Source organism: Cheilinus undulatus, linkage group 7 (genome assembly GCF_018320785.1).
Source record: "Cheilinus undulatus linkage group 7, ASM1832078v1, whole genome shotgun sequence".
In the NCBI taxonomy this organism is placed as follows: domain Eukaryota; kingdom Metazoa; phylum Chordata; class Actinopteri; order Labriformes; family Labridae; genus Cheilinus; species Cheilinus undulatus.
Window position 1 is genome coordinate 41,692,635 of NC_054871.1, and position 22,275 is coordinate 41,714,909.

The 22,275-nt window shown below is 39.5% G+C and overlaps 1 protein-coding gene across 1 annotated transcript in view; it reads left to right on the forward strand.

Annotated features, from left to right (window-relative positions):
- Window positions 1-22,275, forward strand: part of LOC121512402 (gamma-aminobutyric acid receptor subunit gamma-3) — a 135,591-nt gene that overhangs the window by 57,973 nt on the left and 55,343 nt on the right. The gene's annotated exons all lie outside the window — the stretch shown is intronic.

Here is a 22,275-nt window from a genome sequence, read left to right on the forward strand (position 1 = left end):
CTCAGCATGTAATGAACTTATAAAAATATCTCTGTTTTAACAGTGTTCAGGACCTGATGTTACCTGTCAGAGACAAGAATCCTCGCTCTGTATTAAGCCTCATTTATACTCCCTTACATACATGGCTATAAAGTATTCACCTCCTTGGATGTTTGACCCTTTAATGGTTTTATGAATCAACCATAGTCAAAAGGACAAACAGCCTCTTATTTTCTACAAAGTAATGTCAATTAAATAAAAGTAATGTAAAATCAGTTGCATAAATATTCACCCCCTTTAAAGTGACTGACCTATCTTAACAGAAGTCAAACCAACTGGTGCTAGTCTCACAATTAGTGAAATGGGGATTAGCTGAGTGCAGTGAATGTGTCTCAAGAGATTGTAGTATAAAGATGTGTGTTGGGCAGGTCCAGTCACTGGTTAATCAGTATTCCTGGCTACCATTACACCATGAAGACAAAAGAACACGCCAAGCTCCTTGTTGTTGTGTTCAAGTGGAAGATAGTTCAAGAAGCTTTCTCTGTATGCTTTGGGTCATTGTCGTACTCAAGAATAAATCTTCTCCCAGGCTGTTATTCTCTTGCAGACTGAATAAGATCGTCCAGGATTTTCCTATACTTTGCTGCATTCATTTTGCCCTTTACCTTTACCAGCCTTCTAGGTCCTGCCACTGAGAAGCATCCCCACAGCATGATGCTGCAATCACCGTGCTTCACAGTGGGGATGGTGTGTTTGTGGTGATGTGCAGTGTTTGGTGTCTGCCAAACTTAGCATCTAGTCTGAGAGGCAAAAAGCCCCATTTTGGTCTGATCAGACCAAAGAACTTCCTTCCGCTTGACCATGAAGTCTCCCACACGCAATTTGGTGAGCTGAAGCTGAGATTTAATCCGAGTTTTCTTCAACAGTGGCTTTCTCTTTGTCACTCTCCCATAAAGCTTTGACTGGTGAAGAACCTGGGCAACAGTTGTTGTATGCAGAATCTCTCCCATCTCAGCTGCTGTAGCTTGTAACTCCTTCAGAGTAGTCATAGGGGTCTTGCTAGCCTCTCTCACTAGTCTCCTTCCTGCATGCTCACTCAGGTTGTGAGGACGGTCTGATCTAGGCAGATTTACACGTGTGCTGTATTCCTACTATTTCTTGACGATGGATTCAGTTGAACCCCAGGGGATGTTCAGCGCCTTGGATTTTTTTTAATCCATCCCCAGACTTATACTTTTCAATAACCTTTTGTCTGAGTTGCTTGGAGTGTTCTTTTGTCTTCAGGGTGTAATGGTAGCCAGGAATACTGATTAACCAGTGACTTGCCCTTCCAGACACAGGTGTCTTTATACTACAATCACTTGAGACATGTTCACAGCATTCAGGTGATGCCTGACATCTGGGATCAACTTCAACCCCCTTCAATCCAAACATAAGTGGTGTAGATCATAATAATGGATGGATAGATGGTAAATAACGTGTTTTTAGAAATACATTTAGATCATTCATTTTCTCCAAGTTCAAGGGGTGGAGTCTTTTTAATTATATCCTTTAAAGTTTCCAGTTCCAGATACGTTTGAGTAGCATTAAATTAGCCATGATTGAACAATAACTCAGAGGCTTACAGCTTCATCTGCACACATGATAAAAAGCAGCATTTGTCACCAGGTGGATGGTGAAAGTTCGCCTCCTCATTCAAAGTGACCTCTAGATGTTTCTAAGGAGGACATGAGGAGAGCCTTCACCCAACAAGAGAACAAGACATGACGTCTCAAAGCACGGGACAGAGACTGAATGCTCTGTTGGCCTTTTGCTGCATAATCATAAAGAGCTGTTGTCACACTGTGGAGATTTAGCTGCATGCTTTGCCCTACTTTAATGTACATCTGCTGCAATGACCACTGCTGGACTTAAAGAGATGGGGTTTGACTTTATACTGCATATTTGGTCTGAAAAACATTATGAAACTATCATCCTCTTAAATAAATGTCCCTACTTTCATGTCTGAAAAATTAAGCATCCACCTTGAACTCAGGAAAGACAAACTTGTGCTCTTTATTTGTGAAGTCTAAAACTCTGTAGAGCTGAAAAATAAAGATTTTATCTCCATGCCTGAGTTCATGTTAATGTCAGATGAAAACTGTGCAGCAATGATGATGTAGAACTACATGAACTAAAAGGGTTGAAGAGGTTGTTTTTGTCCAAGGTTGTTTTTCACTTCTTCACTTCCTTTTCCATACACCATTCTGGAGTGCAATAAAAAAAAAAAGTTCCATTTACCAAGATGTCCAAAGTGCTTTCATTATTGCTGATAAAGGTCACTTTTAAGAGCATATTCTTCGTACACTTGATGAAGAAAAAAGGCAGAATAGTTTTTGTCTTCATGCTTTTAGCTCCTAGTTTCAATAGTTTCTACAAGCCTTTTCTCCAGGCCTGGAGTGGCTCACTGGAGAATTAGCAAGATTTCCGGCAGTGTTAATTTTGATAGCCATTTTTGATCTTAAGGTTTTAACACATTGGGTCTGTTATTTTCGGATGCGTTTTTTTCGGATCCAAAAAAACGTCACGCGGTTGGACCTTTCCCACTGGGTCCGATGCGTTTTTATTTGCCTTCACTGCGAAAATTCGTAGAATGTTGGAAATTGTTTCATACTGCACACCTGTGTCTCTGTCACTCCTTTAGAAATTCTGCTGGATCCATCCTGACAGAGAGCTTCAAACAGCACATGCTCATGTATTATAGTGCATGAGCACATGCATCATGGAGGGTAACTTTGTAATCCATCCTCTGTTATGACCTGTGAGTAGACTACAAACTTCTGCCTTTATCTGTTGTATTTCCATATCTGACATCCACATAGTACACTGGAAAATTACGCTGTTTGCAGTGAGGTTTTCGATGCGAGAGAGGGAGAGAGAGAGAGGGGTTGGGCGGGAGTGAGCAAGCGAAGAGGATGCAGCAGGTACTGTTTTGAAATCATCCATCAACCATTTAAATGACTTTGATGCGAAATTTTGCATGAAATCGAACCAGTTCCGAATAAAAATATGACGGAGGAAAAATTCAGCATCAGTGTGCAAACATGATTAGAACAACATGAGCTCGATTTTTTGACGTGCAAAAAATTTAGACGAAATAAACAAACTCAGTGTGCAAAGGCCTTTAGTCTTAGTCCAGGGTTCCCCAATTAGTTTCTCCTGGGAGCCAAATTTTTTCAAGGACAGAAAGCCGAGGGCCAGACATGATTTCTTGAATGTTCACACATACACACACACACACACACACAGAGTATGGCTTAATAAGCTACACTTTAGACAGAGGATTTATTTGCAAGTAATCTGAACAGGTCAGTCATAAATGTGCTGTCCTTGTATCAGGTGGCAATTTTTACACATTTTTAACATTTTTAAGACCCACTGATTCTACAAGTCTGAATAATTCATTATAAACATTTATTCAGCATGGCTGTTTATGGCAACCTGTTGTCAACAATATCTGATCAGACCCTGAGATTATTTCACCTGACCTGGGATCAGTGCAGAGTCCAGAAAGAGTGTAAGTAACCAAATTTAGTGTAAATGTGGAGCCTTAAGCGTTTCTACAGATATAGCCTTTTGTAATGGTTTATTTTTTAAGTTTTGTATTGATTTAAGCTGAGGTAACTTTACTTCCTATTTAACAGTAGCAGACTTTTACTTTGAAAGCGCCAGAAAGGAAGTGACTAAAGTAACACAAGGTAACTTGACTATGGTGAGAAAAGTTAGTGGAGCAATGTAAACAAAGAGAGCTACGGTAGAAAGTGAAACCCTAGTACCCACCTGTGCAGGCATTAAGCTCTTACGGTGAATTTTTGTGCTTTTGTGACTTCTGCAACTACAGTTTGTTTGACTTTGTCAAATTAAAAAAAAACACGAAAACCATCAGTACGCGAGTCAGCCGTCATTCACTCAGGAGGGATGCTACAAAGAGAGTGAGAAGGATCCTGTTGAGATGGTTCCCTGACTGCTGCTCTATTACTGCTCAAAGAGCTATAGACCCTCATCTACTGAGTGAAAACTTGACTTATAAGCACGTGCCCGAGCCACAACAGACACTCTTCTGCATGTCTGTTCTCTCTGAGTCCCCCTGACTTCCCTGCGTGTAATTATGTCTGTGGACGCTGCACCAACACAAAAAAAAAAGCCAATCTCTCATGTCATAGGACAGCCTGTGTCCAGGTTAGGAATACATTTTCAGTTATAAACAATTTGTTTAATCGTTATGTGAGTAATTTTTACCATTTTTTTGACGAGACCTGGAGTTAAATACATGTAGGACTAAATAAACGTAGGACTATAAACTATGTCCCGTTTAAATGTAAGTGATCAAGAACATAATAGACCGTAATAGTCCGTCAGCCACAAACGCAGACATATATCTCGCTTTGGTGATTCATTCAATGTCAGCCTGGTTTAATCTCTCATTATGAAGAATCTGTAATGCCAAACTAATATCAACTACATTTATTTACATAAAATTCAATTTTATGTCAACAAGACATGCAATTATGGTCTTGATCATTATTGTTTAAACGGTACATAGTTTATAAATCCTACCTGTATTTGACTCCAGGTCTTGTCAAAATATGGTAAAAATTACTCTCATAATGATTAAACAAATTGTTTATAACTAAAAATGTATTCCTAACCTGGACACAGGCTGTCCTATGACATGAGAGATTGGCATTTTCGGTGTCGGTGCAGCGCTCACAGACATAACTGCGCACAGAGATGCGCCACTTCATGACGCGCACAGGGATGTCAGGGGGACTCAGAGAGAATGGACATGCAGAAGAACAACTGCTGTGGCTCAGACATGTACTTATAAGTCAAGTTTTCACTCTGTAGGTGAGGTGAGGACTCTCTTTCTGGACTCTACACTGATCCTAGGTGGGGTGAAATAATCTGAGGGTCAGATCAGATATTGTGGACAACAGGTTGCCGTTTTAAAGCCATAAAAAGTCATGCTGAATGAATGTTTCTAATAAATATTCCAGTCTCGTAAATTTATCATCAGTAGGTCTTAAAAATGTTAAAAATGTTTAGATTACTTGCAAAGAAATCCTCTGTCTAAAGTGTAGCTAATTAAGCCATACTCTGCGTGAGGGTGTATATATATATGTGTGTGTGTGTGTGTGACCTCAGTAATCGGTAGTTTTGTCATGGATAGCTGATCCTGGTATAAACACACACTGATTCTGGGTCTCCTCTGGTTCAGCCAACACTGTGGACCTCTTTTGGTCCATTAAAACCTTAAAAATAATGAACTACTTCTTATTTACATGAGGTACAGGAGGGTCAGTGGCAGATGCCTGGTGTCTCTCTGTTCACAAAAATGAAAATCTGCAGCTCTGCAGGTGGCACAGAGCTGTGTGTTTTCATGGTAGGAGGTTTCCACCGCGCTGCCTCACATCCAGCTGTTTACTCCAACCTGAGCGGTTAGTCAGCCCCGTCACGGTCTGATTTGTATTCTGGTCGTTTTAAACGGCGTGTAAACTGTGGCAGAATAATTCCCCACATATCAGAGCCCACATTACACCATGTGGAGGCTTTCAATAATGAGTAATACTCCTATTTGTCCACCTGATTAGAAAAGTGATGAGGAAATATTCTATTATAAGAGTGAATGTGTTGAGTGTGACCTGATGGTAACACCCCGTGGACAGGAGAGAGGATGATGAACGAGGGAATTAAACATTTCACTCTCCTCTCAGTATCTTTAAAAAGTCAAACGGCATCAGGACGGAGAGGAGTGGTAATGAGAAACATCTGTTCTCACCTCACTTAGTGGGATGTCACCACAGGTCTGATAAGGCTAGAAGCTTCTTAAAGTTCACATGTGTCTCTGATGGTTCAATTCTAGAAGTCTGTTAATTAGACTTTAACTTCATTTCACCCAGAAAAATCCACAAAAATAAACAAATCCTGTCAAGAATTTCCCCAAGCTCAAAAATCCAACACAGTAATTGGTTCATATGTTCAACCTGGTTAGGAACTAAACTTCACAATTATCATAAGTGGTGACTCTACAGGCACACAGGCAACATGGATGCCAAAAGACTGTTTATTCTCCTGGCTTTCTGAATGGAACACTTTTGTGCCGGTTACTCAAATGAAGTAATCCATAATGGTGCTTTCTGGTCATCTGACAAGGCGCTATGGTTGGCAGACATCAAACACTGCACATCACCACGAACACACCATCCTCACTGTGAAGCATGGTGGTGGCAGCATCATGCTGTCAGGATGCTTCTCAGCTGCCGGCCCTGGAAGGCTTGCAAAGGTAGAGGGCAACATGAATGGGGCAAAATAGAGAAAGATCCTGAAGGACAATCTTATTCAGTCTGCAAGAGAGCTACGGCTTTGGAGAAGATTTATGTTCCGGCAAGACGATGACATGAAGCATACAGCAAAAGCTACACAGAAATGGTTTAAGGACAACACAGTAAATGTTCCAGTGTGGCCGAGAAAAGCTCAGACTTCCAATCCATAAGACTGAGGCTGGACTTGAAAGGGCTGTTCATGCCAGACGCCCATGCAACCTGACACAGCTTCAGCGGTTTTGCAAAGAAGAATGGAGTAACATGTCCAGATGTGCAAGCCTGATTGAGACCTATCCACACAGACTGGGTTGGGTATTGTTTTGGGTTTTTTTCTGATACCGATGTTAAATCAATACTTTTAAAATGGTACCCAAACAGTGCCCAAATTGATACTTTTAGGAGGAAAAGAAAAACTGTTATGGTCAATGGAACCAAAAATCCTTTTTTTAAAATTACAAAGGCATTTGCAATTATAAGATCCACTTTGGTGCAACTCATACAATTAATTAATCAAGCCTTACCAAACTGTGATAAATTGTACTTTATACTAACAACTTTACCCTCTACTCTATGTTGAATTTTTTAACAATTTCTATTAGAACTTGCTAATGTCTGTAGAAATTTTGAACTACTTATTTGTTCATAGTACTTTGTTTAATCTGTTTTTGCTTTGACCATAAAGGGAGTTTTTTTGTTAAAAAACCCAAATTTGATCAACCATGATTGATTTATAACACCAATAAAGGGTAAAACATCCAAAGTGGTGAAAACTTTCTGTTGACATGATAATGAAGCTTGCATTCTCAAACAGCTGATCAAGAGATCACAATACACTGAGACAGAAGAATACATAGCCACAAGTTGTATTGCATAATAGTGCCAAGCACAGAGGCTCTCTGGGGGAAAATGCTTTGAAATGTATTGATATAGCATATATTTTAGGCAACATTGTTTTTTAGCCTCTTTCATCTAAAACCTGCTGCTCAGAGAAACTGTACAGCCAACATGCTAGCACTCACACAAGCTCTGCTGGCTGACAGTTGCACTCAAATTGTTGAGAATGTAAATCCTAAAGATCCCAAAGTGTCATCTTTTGTTAAAAGAGCTACACAGGAAGTTTCTCTCTGATCTGCTCAGCCCTCATGTTAAAGGTTGGTGACTGTGTTTGATCCTCCTCGGCTCTTCATTGTGACTGAGCTGACAAAGAAGAGCCGCTGCGGTCATGCAGAAGAGATTCAGTGTGGCGGTATGCAAGGGTTTCATTTTGCTCGGATGCACTCGTTTATTTAGAAATCTGTTTCCACACTACAGAGAAAGAACAAAGGCTCCTAATCATGAGACTCCTGCAGGTCAGCTGGACTGTAATTCTGAAGAGGCCTTGTGTGATCAACAATACATGTAATCTCATAACTCAGTTACATCAATTAAAATCAGTTTTAACTACATAAATGCATAGTAAGCAAATCTGGTTAACTCTGAAAATTCAGAATTTGTTATAGATATGACTTTGACTGTAAAATGTAATTTTCAAAGAGGAAATTCACCATTTTTAGACTCCATTATTGAACATGCTACTCACACAGGCTGAAATAAATGACCACACATGAAGATGATCCCATAGACAAGCAGTAATGTAGCGATGTCTACGGTTGCAAAGTAGCACCACCTCATGGGCACGATAGCAGTATAGGCTGTTTACAATCATGTGATCCAGAGTGTCTGTTGGGGGTCTGAAACTGGAGGACAGCCATCGAAAAAGTTCGTACTTATCAGTTCCAAATGGACCTGTACGCTGCAATCATCAAATAAATACATAAATAAATTTAAAAAGTCTTCGAATACCATTCCTACCAAAAAGTTATTTTTACCACAGTTTAAGCGATTTTCCCTGGATTAGAGGCGATCAATATCACAAATACTCAGTCCTCTAGGCGTCTGGTGCCGTCTGGTCTTATGAAGGGAGACAGGAGTCTTGTACTTTGCTATGAGGCTAGCTGAGCCCCTTTAACATTGTTGCACTTTGGTTTGGTTCGTATTCACACTGCTTTTGGTCAAATGGACCAAACCGTCTGAACACCTGCAACCTCTGGGGGCACTGTCGCCACAAACAGAATCCACTTGTTTGGTCCGCACCAGAGTTCATGTGAGCTTTCACACCACTCCATACGAACCGGCTTATGAGGAAAAACAGATCAGAGTTCATTTACAGTGGACCAAGCAGCTCCGGTGTGAATGCGTCCTCAAAGAAGACAGATTTCCATTGGTGACAGAGACTCCCACAGTGTCTGAAGGTGGTTGAAGAATAGTTGAACACATCCATGCAAATTCAGGAATAGTAATGTGCAGACTTACTTTTTAAGGATTTTTAAATAAAACTTTGATTTTAAGCCTAAATCTTACTAAATGATCATGTTTTTTTATTTGATTAATTTTATGCATATATTATTTTGAAAATGGGTCAAATAAACAGCTTAAAATCATTTCAAAATATTCTTTGTTTTTGGAAGGCATCTGGGGACCCTCTCCCTGAGTCTTGAGATCCCCGAGGGGGTCCCGACCTCCACGTTGAATACCACTGCTGCACAGTATGAAACACTTTACGCCATGTGTAAAATTGATTTTCATATCAAATTCAAATGATCAAATTTCCTGTTCTTATTGACCTGCTGACATCAGACAAAACGGAAAGAGAGCTTAAAAATCACAGAATGCACTAATCATGGATCTTAGTTAATAATCTTTAATTAATAGATCTTTAAATGTCACTTACAAGCATCCTTGTAATGAACATCCTTGTTTTATTTATCGTTAGACTTGAACCATTTCATAAAAGGGTTAATCAAAATATACATAGACGAGCGCTCCATATACTTTAAGGAAAATTTGGAAAGGTTTAACGGTATTAAAAACATTGGATAAGCGAAGCGAAGCTCACTGTTTGACAAGTAGCTTACCAAACACTGCTAAAGTAAGGGGACTCAGAGACAGAGCACCTTCATGACTTTGTAAAATGCTATAAAAAGTCAAATTCAGCCTTTACTCTCCTGGTTTAAGAGTTTCAGAGTGAAAGCATCTGCAGGGATTTGCTCCTGTTCAGCCATTAGTGAGGTCAGACAATGATCTTTAGAGATAAAGTCTGGCTGGAGGTTGACATTCCCATTTATCCTGAATGTGCTGATGGGGTCGAGGTCAGCGCTCTTCCATCCAGCCCTTTAAACCAGATCTGTGTGGACTGGCTTTGTGCAAAAAGGAAAATGTCATTTTTACTTTGTAAAACAAAAAGAGGCCTTTACTAAGGTTTGCTATGGAGATTTTTTTTCCTTCAGTAGCAAAATGTCTCACTGCAAATGGGGAGACCAAACCTCTAGAGGCAAAACTAGACTGCACAATCTTGTGCAGAGCCTCCGTGGCTGCTTCGACTACAGAAGCAAGTGCTTTCTATTTATCTAGATTTATTATCAGCCAGAAGGTCATAACCGTCCAAGGTGGACTTGCCCCACCTTACCTAAGTGTTAAAATGTTTTATGCTCCTGTAATAGTCAAGAGTTCGGCTGATATTAACTTCATTTTAGGAAAAACATGGTTTAATTCTAAACTCAGGGAAAAGGACTACACTACCCAAAATCCCAGAGTGCCACAGTGATGTCTCTACAGGTGACTTTCACCCATGGACAGAAGAGTACCCACAAATGCCTCCTTGTGCAGTCTGATGTGCATATTTTGAGCTCTTAAAGGGATATTTCTTTCTTTTTGAAGTTGAGTTGTACAACTCAGTCCAAAAAAGTTGGGACAGGGCCATGTTTGCCATTGTGTAGCCCTCTCCTCCCCTCTCCTTTTAACAGCAGTATGTAACGTCTGTGAGGTGAGGAGACCAGTTGCTGGAGTTTTGGGAGAGGAATGTTGTCCCACTCTTGTGTGATGTAGGCCTCTAGGCTTCTTCTTTGCTGGATTCTTTATTTTATGATGGTCCAAATATTTTCTATCGGTGAAAGGCCTGCAGGCAAGCCATGCTGTTGTGATGGATGCAGTTTGTGGTTTATCATTGTCCTGCTGAAATATGCAAGGCCTTCCTTGACAGAGATGTTGTCTGGTCGTGAACATATGCTTCTGTATAACCTCTATCTACTTTCAGCATTGACAGAGCCTTTCCAGATGTGCAGACTGCCCACATCATAGACACTAATGCAATCACATAACATCAGAAGTGCCAGATTTTGAACTGTGCGCTCATAACAAGCTGAATGGTCCCATGCATTCCAAGAAGAATTTCAAACTTTGACTAATTTGACCACAGAACAGTTTTCCATTTTTCCTCGGTCCATTTCAAATGAGCTTTGGCCCAGGGAAGATGGTGATGTCCATGCAGTGATGTCCAGTACAGAATCATGCCTATTTTTAATGCAGCGCCAGCTTTTTGTTGCCCCACCTACTTTTTTGAGATGTTTTACTGCCATCAAGTTCAAAATGAGCAAATATTTCTAATGAAATGAAAATATCTGATATGTTGTTTATGCTCTTTTGTGAATAAAATGTGGGTTTATGAGATTTGCAAATTATTGCATTCTGGTCTTATTCAAATTTTACAATTACTCAGCTTTTTTGGAATTGGGATTGTGAAATGTGTAAATTAGCACTAATAAGCGGAGAATCTGTGCCCATCTACAGCACATAATTGCCTAGTCCATTGTTTAAAGGAACAATGCACATTAACATCTCTAGGCTAATGCCAAGCACCTTACAACAACATCTAAAATACTGAAATATCCCTTTAATGAAGCACTAAGCAAAGAGGCATCTGTGTGGGCAGTGCTGTAAGGATCAAGGCTTTCCTATGCTTTAATATGACTGCCTGTGGGGTTAGGGTCTAGAAAGAAACAGATTCAAAGGCCTTCAGCCTCATTGTCTAACTTTGAAACAGCGTGTACTCCAACATAGCAGGAGCTACTTCCATGTACTTATAAGCAACCAGTAAGTCAGCATGAATGGATTCATCATGCAGGGCTCTCTCCTCATGTACAAGAGGAGCTTTGATTTTACTGCAGGTATATATAACACCTCCAATTCAGCAGACTTATTATAGCAGCTCCTCTGAGGCTGTCAAGGCAAAAGACCCACTTTCTTCCCAGAAACCCCTGCTGTAGAGGCTGAAAGCAGCTGCAGGCAGCGGGGAGGGGAAATGAGATCGATAGTCTTTCAGCATAGTTAAAATTACCTTCTGACGTGAAATTATATAAAAGATTACAAGGCTGCAAATATTAGTGCATTATTACAGCTCGGTCTCTCTCCGTCTGAAACACTCTGCTTTCAGGCGTGATTGCTTCACTTATATTAGTTTATTTGATTTGCAGCACTTTTCCTCCGCTGGTCATTAAATCCTGGCTAATGTTCAGTTTTTTCAACTCCTCTGAGCTCTGTACAATTAAAGGTCATGAGCACCCTGCTGTTCTCTTGATTATAAGACTTCAGTCTAATTGGTGAGTTACTTCAGCGGCTGCAGCGACAGGGTAAAAGGTCAAATGCATTTCAAGCAGAGTCTGAAAAGGTGTGAATTTCAGCTGGAGAACAGACTTTCGTTCATTTCATATTTATCTAAATCTTCATCTTTATTGTCACTGAAGAGGAGCTGAAGAACTCTGCTGTCCCTGAGGAGACTTTGGACTTTAATGCCTGGGAGAATTCACATTTATTTTATCATTTTATATTATTTCTCATATTTTAGTTGTCTTCTAGTTTGCATTGTCTCTTTTTACAGTCTGAGTCATAGAGTGGCATATATTATCTTAATCACAGTTAATGGAGCAATATGTGTCATCAAATTGCATCTAATTTCCATAAATATAAGACAGCCGACAGGGGCTTTAATTAAAATCTCTGGTACATTTGAAAACAAATTAAAGAGCCGCAGATGTTTAACAGACTAATCTATCATCATTATACACTTTAAATTATATTTTCATTAGTATAAGTAAAATACTGCTTTTTTCACCTAGTTTTATCATTCTTATGAGAGAAATTCATCTCATTTTTTCAGGTTTGTTTTTATGCTAATGGGATGCTGATGTGAATAAGACCTGTTGTTTCAAAAACCTGCACTCTCCTTTTTCTTCTGTCCCATGACTGGATAGGACCGACTGAAATTTTGTTGTCAAACTGATCAATTACAGGGCGTGCAGATGGTCGAGTGGTTTAAGGCGGGCCCCATTTACGCTGGCGGCCCGGGTTCAAGTCCAGCCTGTGGCCCTTTGCTGCATGTCTCTCCCCACTCTCCCATGTTTCCAAGTCTATCCATATCCTCCTCTATCTAATAAAGGTACAAAAGGCCGGAAAATAATTCTTTAAAAAAACCCTAAACTGATCAATTATATTTAATGTAAAGCACAATGACTGTCTGTTTAAACGTAGGACTAAGAGCGGATGGTTCCTGGAGGCTCTACTGTAGATAAGAGAATGAATGGAACTTCCTGTGATACTGCAGAAATCGGAAAACCACATTTCACCCAGGGGTTAACCAGCTTTGTTAATTCTTATCTGAGACTTATATGTTTAATTTTTAAAAACCGTTTTGTCTCACCTGGACTTTTGTCTTAAAAAGCTTGTAAAACATCAACCCTGTGGTGCACAGTCAGTTTTTAAACATCCTCTTTTTTCAGGACAACCTGGGCTTTAAGAATATGTGTGCTGCAGTAATTTCACTTGAATATTAAAAAGTTATGGGACTTAAAAAGACAAACAAAATCCCAAAAACAAACGAAAGATAAAACTCAAAGATTTCTATGTATTTCACATAGTAAACTTTAATGACTACGACACGTTCTAAACAAATTTGTTTTCCTATCTCTTAGGACCCTAACCTTGCAGAGCAGATGGATACGCCTGTTTTTGTGTTTCTCACTGGCGACTCCATCTTGCAAAGCTCCCGTCTGAACTGTTTGGGCCCGGTTAGAAAGTGACAGGACCAGTCAGCGATGAGGGGCAGTACTTTCGGGCACGACGGAGTCGTGACGTAAGAAAGCAGCAACAAGAGGCCGATGCAATTATAGTGGAAGACATTTGCATGGATGCTGCTAAAGCGCCAGTTTTATCAGAACTTGATTATATTTCTTCGTTAAAAGAAGAACAAAGAACAGCAGTGAGTTGTTTTCTTTTCAAAAATGACAAAAGCAGTGTACTGACATGTTTATAGTCACCATGGTTCGTGTTATGCAGTTCCCTATGGAGTTTACTCCTCGATAGCGGCTACATCATGTGTTTTTTTGCTCTGATTGGCCCATAAAGATGTGATGGACAGACTGTTCCTCCAGTCACCCTCTGAGTTTTTTTTTCAAAGGCTCTGCCCTTTCCCAAACGCTGTGTATGAGTGGTTTTCCAGATAGATGTGGGAAACAATCCATCTGGCATCCCAGGTCATTAGGGACCAAAAAGTAAAAAAAAAAAAACATTATCTGACAAAAAGTATTAAAAATATTCACATATTGGCTTATTTTGAGCCATTATTCAAAGCATTTCCTGTCTACATTATTACTTAAACTCATGATTTTATACTTTTTATCTCAGATTTTGACATTTTTGATTTATGATTTAAACTTTTTTCCTCATATGTTGATTTTTTAGGTTCACAATTTTAAATTCTAAGTCATATTCAGACCTTTTTATCTCATTAGGTTGACTTTTAATCCCATATTTTGACCTTTTGAACTCAAAATTTAAAATTTTACCTCATATTTTGACCTTTGAAACACTATTGTGACTTTCTATTTTACATATTTGCCTTTTTTGAGATTTAATTTTGTTTTGACCTTTTGAGCTAATAAGTTTCACTTTATATCTATAACATTTGAGCCTTTAAACTTACTTTTGACTTTTATAATCTCATCATCAAGTTATTTCCCAAAAATGTTTTACTGTTGAAAATATGGTTGACAGTTCTTGTTTCAATGTTGACCCTCTAAGGATCTCAGGTTAGACCTAAATTCAGAATCTGGCCCAACCTGTGATTAAGTTTGATCTGATCTATACCAATTTAAATTCAGAACTTTCACTGAAGATTTTTAAGTTTTTCTGTTAATTAATATCAGTGTCTGATTCCAGTAATCAAATTAGTATCGATCTAAACAAAACATATCAGTCGAATCCTATTTAAGTACTGTCTATATACAATGGCTGCTTATGGAGCAGTTAGCTTGGATGTATCTGTTGTACAGCATCAGTTTTATCAGAGCTGGACCACATTGCTTAAGACAAAAGCAAAGAGCCACATTAAAGGCTTCTCTTGGCAGAATAGAAGTTTTTGTACTTGTCCATATTTGTGATGGCATGAGTTTTATCCACCAACAAGCTCCAGCGCTCATAACCTTTGGCAGCGCCTGCCTGTCTGTCCAGATTAGGTCACGACCGGAGTTGTACGTGCCTACTTCCTCATTTTGTCTTGCCGCTCTGATTGGCTCATAGCGAATGTGACAGAGAGAACATTCATCCAATCACCTTTCATGATTTTTTAAAAATGCCCTGGGCGTCCCAATCAGTTTCTACAGGAGGTTTCCCCAATGAATGTGAAGTATATCCTATACAGTAGAAATCTGAAACAGTCCACCTGACGTGTCCGGTTAACTAAAATTTATTTCTTTAACATTTCTTTTAAAAGAGTAAAAGATTGAAAGCAGAAAAGGCTCAGCCAGCTCAAACTCCACCAATAAAAGCAACAGTTTTACAGCTGATATAAATGTTACCCACACATACACATACAGAATAATTCATGACACAGTGGCAGGGCTTCTTCAGCCTCAGTCATGCATTCATTTCAAATGTAGAAACTTTATTTCCCCATCTGTCTGTCACTGGCCCTCCTGACTTTCCTGCTTCTGTTTTTCTGGCTGTGCTGATTATTCAACCACGGACCGGCTGCTGTTAGACTTTGAAAAAGCGAATCAGTAAGTTGGATAGATTGTCCTCAGATTAGAGGCGACAGCAGCCTGAATAAAGAAGTCAAAGGTTCCCACACAGAAACAGGGACATTTTAGTGAGGGGCACGTATGCTGTTAACCCTGGATGGTTTCAGACACACACAAGGCATGAAAACAACGCTGCTGTATTTCTGTGTTACTTTTGAGGGATTCTGCTCTCACAGCATGATTACTGCTTTGTTCATGAGTGAATATACCATGAACTGCTGGACCAATTACCATGGTAGTGGCCAAATGATGATGAAAACTACATACTATGATGACTTTCCCTGAAGCAAGGCAGCATTTTAACTCATCCAGTGAAATATTTAACACTGGTGAGGATTGGGCACCAATTTCATGCAGACATTCACTGTTCATAGAGCGTGAAACATGTACAGTGCCTATGAAAGTATTCACCCCTTTGGATGTTTTACCTTTTTATTGATTTTATAAATCAATCAGTCAAAATAATTTGTCTTTTTTGACAGACAAAACAATTGCAAAAGCCTCACTAATGTCAAAGTAAAAACAGATTTCTACAAAATAAAGTCAATTTAATCACACCCTTTAAAGTGACTGAGCTAATGCAACAGAGGTCCAGCCAGCTGGTGCTAGTAGTCTTACAGTTAGTGAAATAGGGATCACCTGAGTTCACTGAATATGTCTCAAGTGATAATAATAAAAAGACACTGGTGCCTAAAAGGTCCAGTTACTGGTTAATCAGTATCCCTGGCTACCATTACACCATGAAGACTAAAGAAATGCAAATACAACAATAATATCATAGATGTTTACCAGAATGGATGATAAATTAACCTCAAAAGGTAAAATAGTCCGCTGTTTACATGCTACTCCTGTGTGAACTCGCAGTTCTCTCGTGATCTTTGACCGCTTATCAAGATGTGCACCGCGGCGCAACGCTGTACACACGCTTCCAGTGGGGGGGTCGCTCCCCTTCCGTCGGGGCAAACCCGCGGCGCTTCGGTGCACGGCGCAGTCATCGTATGTGGAAATTGTGGGTTAGGAGGAGATTTATTTTCCAGCAAGACAATGACCTGAAGCATACAGTGAAAGCTGCACAGAAATGGTCCAAAGACAACAGGGTGAATGCTCTAGAGAGACCGACAAAGCCCAGACTTCAATGTAGTAGAGAATTTGTGGCTGGACTTAAAATGGGCTGATCACAGCTGATGCCCATGAAACCTAACAGAGTTTGAGCAGTTTTGCAAAGAATAATGGAGTAAAATTGTAATGTTGAGATGTCCAAGCCTGACTGAGACCTATCCACACAGACTCAGTGCTGGGATTGCAAAGGTGCATCTACTAAATACTGACATGAAGGGGGTGAATAATTATGCAGTCACTTCTTTTACATAGAATATTTTCATTTAATAGACATTAACTTGCAGAAATTTATTTTCATTTTGACATTAAAGAGGTGCTCTCTTTTCAAAACGCCATCTTATACTGACCATGACTGATTTATAAAATCAATAAAAGGGTTAAACATCCAAGGGGGTGAATATTTTCTATAGGCACTGTACATTTTACTTGCCTCCTAACTTAAATTGTCACTGAGAAAACACGATAACATCATCTGGTTTAATTTCTCTCAAAGCACTGTTTTTTCCAAGCGAAAACCTACAAAGGAGCTGGCACGCTGTTATGTTCTTGGTATGTTTATCCATGATTCAGTGTGTCAAAGGGCATATTCAGCACAACACAACAACACAAAACAAAACACAGTGAGTCACAGAGCAGCATCTTTATTTTAGGACTTGAAGGTCATTCATTCTGTGCAGCCAGCAGCGATGATCTCAGTGAGAATGTCTCTAATCTTCATCATAAATGCAGTTGACGGAGGTTTAAATGATCACATGGATTTCAGGTTGGAGTCACAGCAGGGGGAATGAGTGGTGAGCATGGTAATGTCCAATGCATTAGCTTTAAACACAGCAGACTGTTACTCTTCATGTAACAGATCCATCATATGTTAGTCTGAGTCATTCAGTTCAGACTGAATCATTCCGCTTCTGTGTCTCCTGGAGGATTTTATTGTTGCTGATGGTGCTCTGCTTGGGTAAATATTGTCTTCGTGTTGCTCTCGTTCCCTGAAATCCGGCAAGGTGAAGTTTTAATACCACACAAGTGCTGGAACAGGGCTGCAGTTTCTGCTGTTGTTTGGTTTGATAACTGTAGTGTGTCTATATTGAAGCTACCTTGAAAGAGATAACTAGAGCTGAACCATTTGTAAACATAATCTAATTGTGATTTTTTTTCCCAAATATTGTGAATGCGATTATTCTTGGATTAATCTTTTGTATTTTTTGACAAATTCAAGCAATAAATAATTCCATAAATAAGACCATGTGTATCAAAAACAATGAAATTATTTCCGAAGCAATCAATCCATAGTATGACTCTGAATATGGGGGTGCAACAAGCTTTAAGCTATAAAGGAGGCGGCTGGGGTGGAGGAGGTCCAGCTGATCACAGCTGTGGTATGACTTTCATGAAGTAACGCTAGGCTTCATTAGTCTTCGACAGAATGAGCTAACTATTTTTGCTCGTATTGCAAATGTGATGTCATTTACTTTGTTCAAGGGCATTATCACTTTTATTTCACTCATTTTGATTGAGAAAAACATAAATAAAAACAAAAAGGAGGAAACTGAGAAACTGATATTTTGACACATTTCAAGTTAAAGAAATATTGCAACTTCTGTGATTTGAAAATTGCAGCAAAATATTGCGATTTAATCTAATTAGTTAACAACTAATTAATTAATAAATATTAATTAATATATTAATTGCCCAGTCCTAATTTTAACTAGAAAGTCCGCCTTTTGTTGATTTATTTTTGCTGATTTGAGCAGCATCACAGGTAGGGATGTAACAGTACCCTGCAACTGAAAACCTATTAAAACAATATGGACTATTTACATGGTAAATAACACATGACACATGACAATAGAACCAGTAAGAGTCCTCATTGATTTTTTGTTTGTTGGTTGGTTTTAACAAGTAATGTATTTTGTACCATTTCCAATTCAAATTATTTGCCAATAGCTACTTTTCATTAAAGTTAATGATGATATTGATAACTTTATTTGTAAAACACTTTTAAAAACAAGGGGTTACAAAGAGGACAGGAAAACAGGAAAACTTCTGCTGCTAACTTTTTGTAGTCACTTGGTGTTTGCATCTTTGTTCATAATAAATCTGCTTTTGTCTCATGTTAGGCTGATTCACAGTACCATTTCAAGGGGTGATAATTACACCCCTGTGATATTCTGGCTTCACTATGAATGTCACGGAGGTGTACAGGGAGGACTATGCTGGATTGAAAGGTATTGACAGAGGTGTGACAGAGGCGAGGACAGGATTGGCAGAGCCAGCGGGAGAGATCAGAGCAGAGTGCGTGCATATGAAGCTCCCGCTGTGCTGTGCTCTCTCAGCGTCCTGCAATGCTGTCATGAAATATGAATTAACAGAGGGGGACACCAATTATCATGCTGGAATGGAATCAATCTGATTTTGTCAAGGTGTAATGAGAGTGGAGTTTTGTTTGTTAGTTGAAATTCACTGTGAAAACACCTGTTTCCCCCTCCTCATGGATCTAAAACTTAAGCAACAAACTATGTCTTGTTTAGGGTCCAGCATGACCATGTGCAGTTAAAAAGCAATTTCTTCTCTGGGTCCCCATGATAATAACCTCCATTTCTACTTCTCTTAAAGACAGACACACGGTGTAGTCGTTTAATTCCCTAACTGTGCCTCTTTATAATTTGATAACAGAAAATTTCCTCTACATTTTCTCTGTTTTCTCTTGAGGGCTCTGATGAACTCGGCATATGAATTAACTTTACATTTGCTGTGGTTATTTTTCCATACATCACTTTGATTTACATTTAAGCACAGGGAGACATCCTCCACTGTGAGTATGAGCGCTTACCATCTGGCAGACGATACACAGTCCCCTGATGCAAAGTGGACCACTTTAAAATCTCAGATGTGCCCACTGTAATTAAAATTTTAAATTATGTTTCTTGAGGCTGATGAGTTGTGCAGTTGCATCATGGAGGTCTTATCTTTTTCACTGACTACGTTTTATTCACCCATATGTTAAATGTTGTTTATGTTGCTGTCAGTATATTATTTGTTGTCATGTGGATTATTGTTGGTTTTTGTTCCTTGGTTTAATCTGTTCATCTCTTGTTTGATTCAGCAGTAAGGTTGTACCAGATGCTGACATTGGACTGATTTGACACAGCAGTGAAACAGTAGTGACTGAGATTCATGTCATGGACATACTGGGACAGAAATTCAGTTCCAGGACAAAGATAACCCATGTCAATACGAAATGCAGTTTTTAGATGATGATTTCATTTATTTGGAGAAAGAAACCTTCCAAACCTACCTGGCCAGATGTAAAAAGTAACTGCCTCCTAAACCTAAGGTCGACCAGGCTACTCTTAAACCTTCATTTTTGGATTTTTTTAAGCAATCCAGAGGTGGACGTGCTGTTTTTTTTGTGTCATTGCCACTTGTCTGCTTGAGCTTGAGGTCACATTGTAACCTAGCCCTAACTCTAACTCTACGCTAACCCTAACCCCTAACCAGCATCTCAATCAGATTAAAGTCTGGACATTGACCTGGCCATCCCAAAACCTTCATTTTATGTTTTTTATTTTAAGCATTTCAGAGGTGGACTTGATGGTGTGTTTGAAATCATTGAGCTTAAGGTCATGGATTGATGGACAGACATTCTTTGTCAGGATTTTGTGGTAGAGAGCAGAATTCATGGCTCCATCAATTACGACAAGAAGTCCAGGACCTGAGGTAGAAAGCAGCTCCAGACCTTCACACTACCACCATCATTTTTGACTCTAAGTATGATGTTCTTTTTATGAAATGCTGTTAGTTTTATGGTTTTCGCCTTTGAACCCTCCCATGGATGCCATGTTTGCCCAGTCTCTTTCTTACTGTTGAATCATGAACACTGACCTTATATAAGTCAAGTGAAACCTGCAGGTCCTTACATATTGTTCTGGGTTCTTTTGTGACCTCCTGGATGAGTCGTCGACGTGCTCTTGGAATCATTTTGGTGGGCCGAATACTCCTGGGAAGGTTCATCATTATTCTAAATTTTCTCCATTTGTGGATAATGGCTCTCACCACAGTTCACTGGATTCCTAAAGCCTTTAAATGGCTTTGTAACCCTTCCAGACTGTTGGACATCAATAGCTATGTTTCTCATCTGTTCTTGAATTTTTTAGATAGTGCCATGATGTGTTGCTTTTTGAGATCTTTTAGCCTACTTCATTTTGTCAGACAGGTTCTGCTTGTTGGGGCTGAACTCAAAGGGCTTCATGCTGTTGCCTCAGAGCAAGAATGTCCCTGGTTCATTTCCTGGTCAGGGTTTTTCTGTGTGGAGTTTGCATGCATGGGTTCTCTCTGGGGGACTCCTGCTTCGTCCCACCACCAAAAACATGCTTGCTAGGTTAACTGATCACTCTAAATTGGCCATAAATGTGAGTGTGTCTGGTTGTCTGTCTCTATATGTCAGCCCTGTGATTGACTGGCTACCAGTCCAGGTTGTGACAGCTGAGATAGGCTTAAGCCCCCCCCCCCCCAATGAGATAAACGGTGTAGAAACTGGATGGAAAGTTGTATTTAAGTGATTTATTGGTTCAAAAGGTCTGGCAGTTATCAGACCTGGGTGTAGCTAGTGAAATTGAGCTCAGCTTTCCAAAAAACAAAACAAAAAAAAAATATTTTGAGACAGTGAGAGCCATTATCCACAAATGGAGAAAATTTGAAACATGGGGAACCTTCCCAGGAGTCAATTACTCCAAGAGCACATCAACGAGTCATCCAGGAGGTCACAAAAGAACCCAGAACAATGTCTAAAGACCTACAGGCCTCACTTAACTTAGATAAGGTCAGTGTTCAAGATGGCAAACATGGCATCCATGGGAGAGTTCCAAGGCCAAAACCACTGCTGACCAAAAAACATAAATGATCGTCTCACATTTGCCCAAAAACATCTCGACGATTCCCAAGAATTTTGGAAAAATATTCTGTTGACTGATGAGAGAAAAGTTGAACTTTTTGGCAGGTGTGCATCCCATTGCATCTGGAGTAAAATGAATACATCATTTCATAAAAAGAACTTCAAACCAACAGTCAAACGTGGAGTCAGGGGCTGCTTTCTGCTTCAGATCCTGGACTTCTTGTCATAGTTGATGGAACCAGGAATTCTGTTCTCAAGCTTGAAATTCTGACGGAGAAAGTCCAACCATCAATTTATGACCTCAAGCTCAATCATGTCAAGCACACCAGCAAGTCCACCTCTGAATTGCTAAAAAAAACATAAAATGAATGTTTGGGGATAGCCAGGTCAATGTCCGGACTTAAATCTGATTGAGATGTTGTGGAATGACAGGTTTAGGGGGCGGTTTCGTTTTCACAAAGGGCCTGGTAGCTTTGGGTAGCTTTTTTCCCTTAATACATGAAATCATCATTTTAAAACTGCATTTTGTATTTACTTGGATCATCTTTGTCTAGTATTAATATTTGGTTGATGATCTTAAACATCTAAGTGTGACAAATATGCAAAAAATAAGAAACCAGGAAAGGGGGAATACTTTTTCTCAGCACTGTGTATGCTATTACTCATCAAATATTTGTTTGTGATGAGTAATAGACATGAGAGAGAGAACAATGCTGTCTGAGCTGTCAGTGCTGTCATAGTTGTTTATTGTGTGTTGCTGTCCATGGTGCTGATCAGGTGTGACAAATTTAACAACACACTACATCCTGACTGAGGCCTCAGCATCTTTGTGGATGAACTAGGCTATCAATTTTAAGTCTTTTTTCATAGACCACCATTCTGTGTAGACATTAGGCTGCACTATTAGATGCAGCTGAAGGTTGCAAGTGTGTTAGGATATAATGTCAGAATGTTTAAAGGTGCTGCTCTGTCCAGC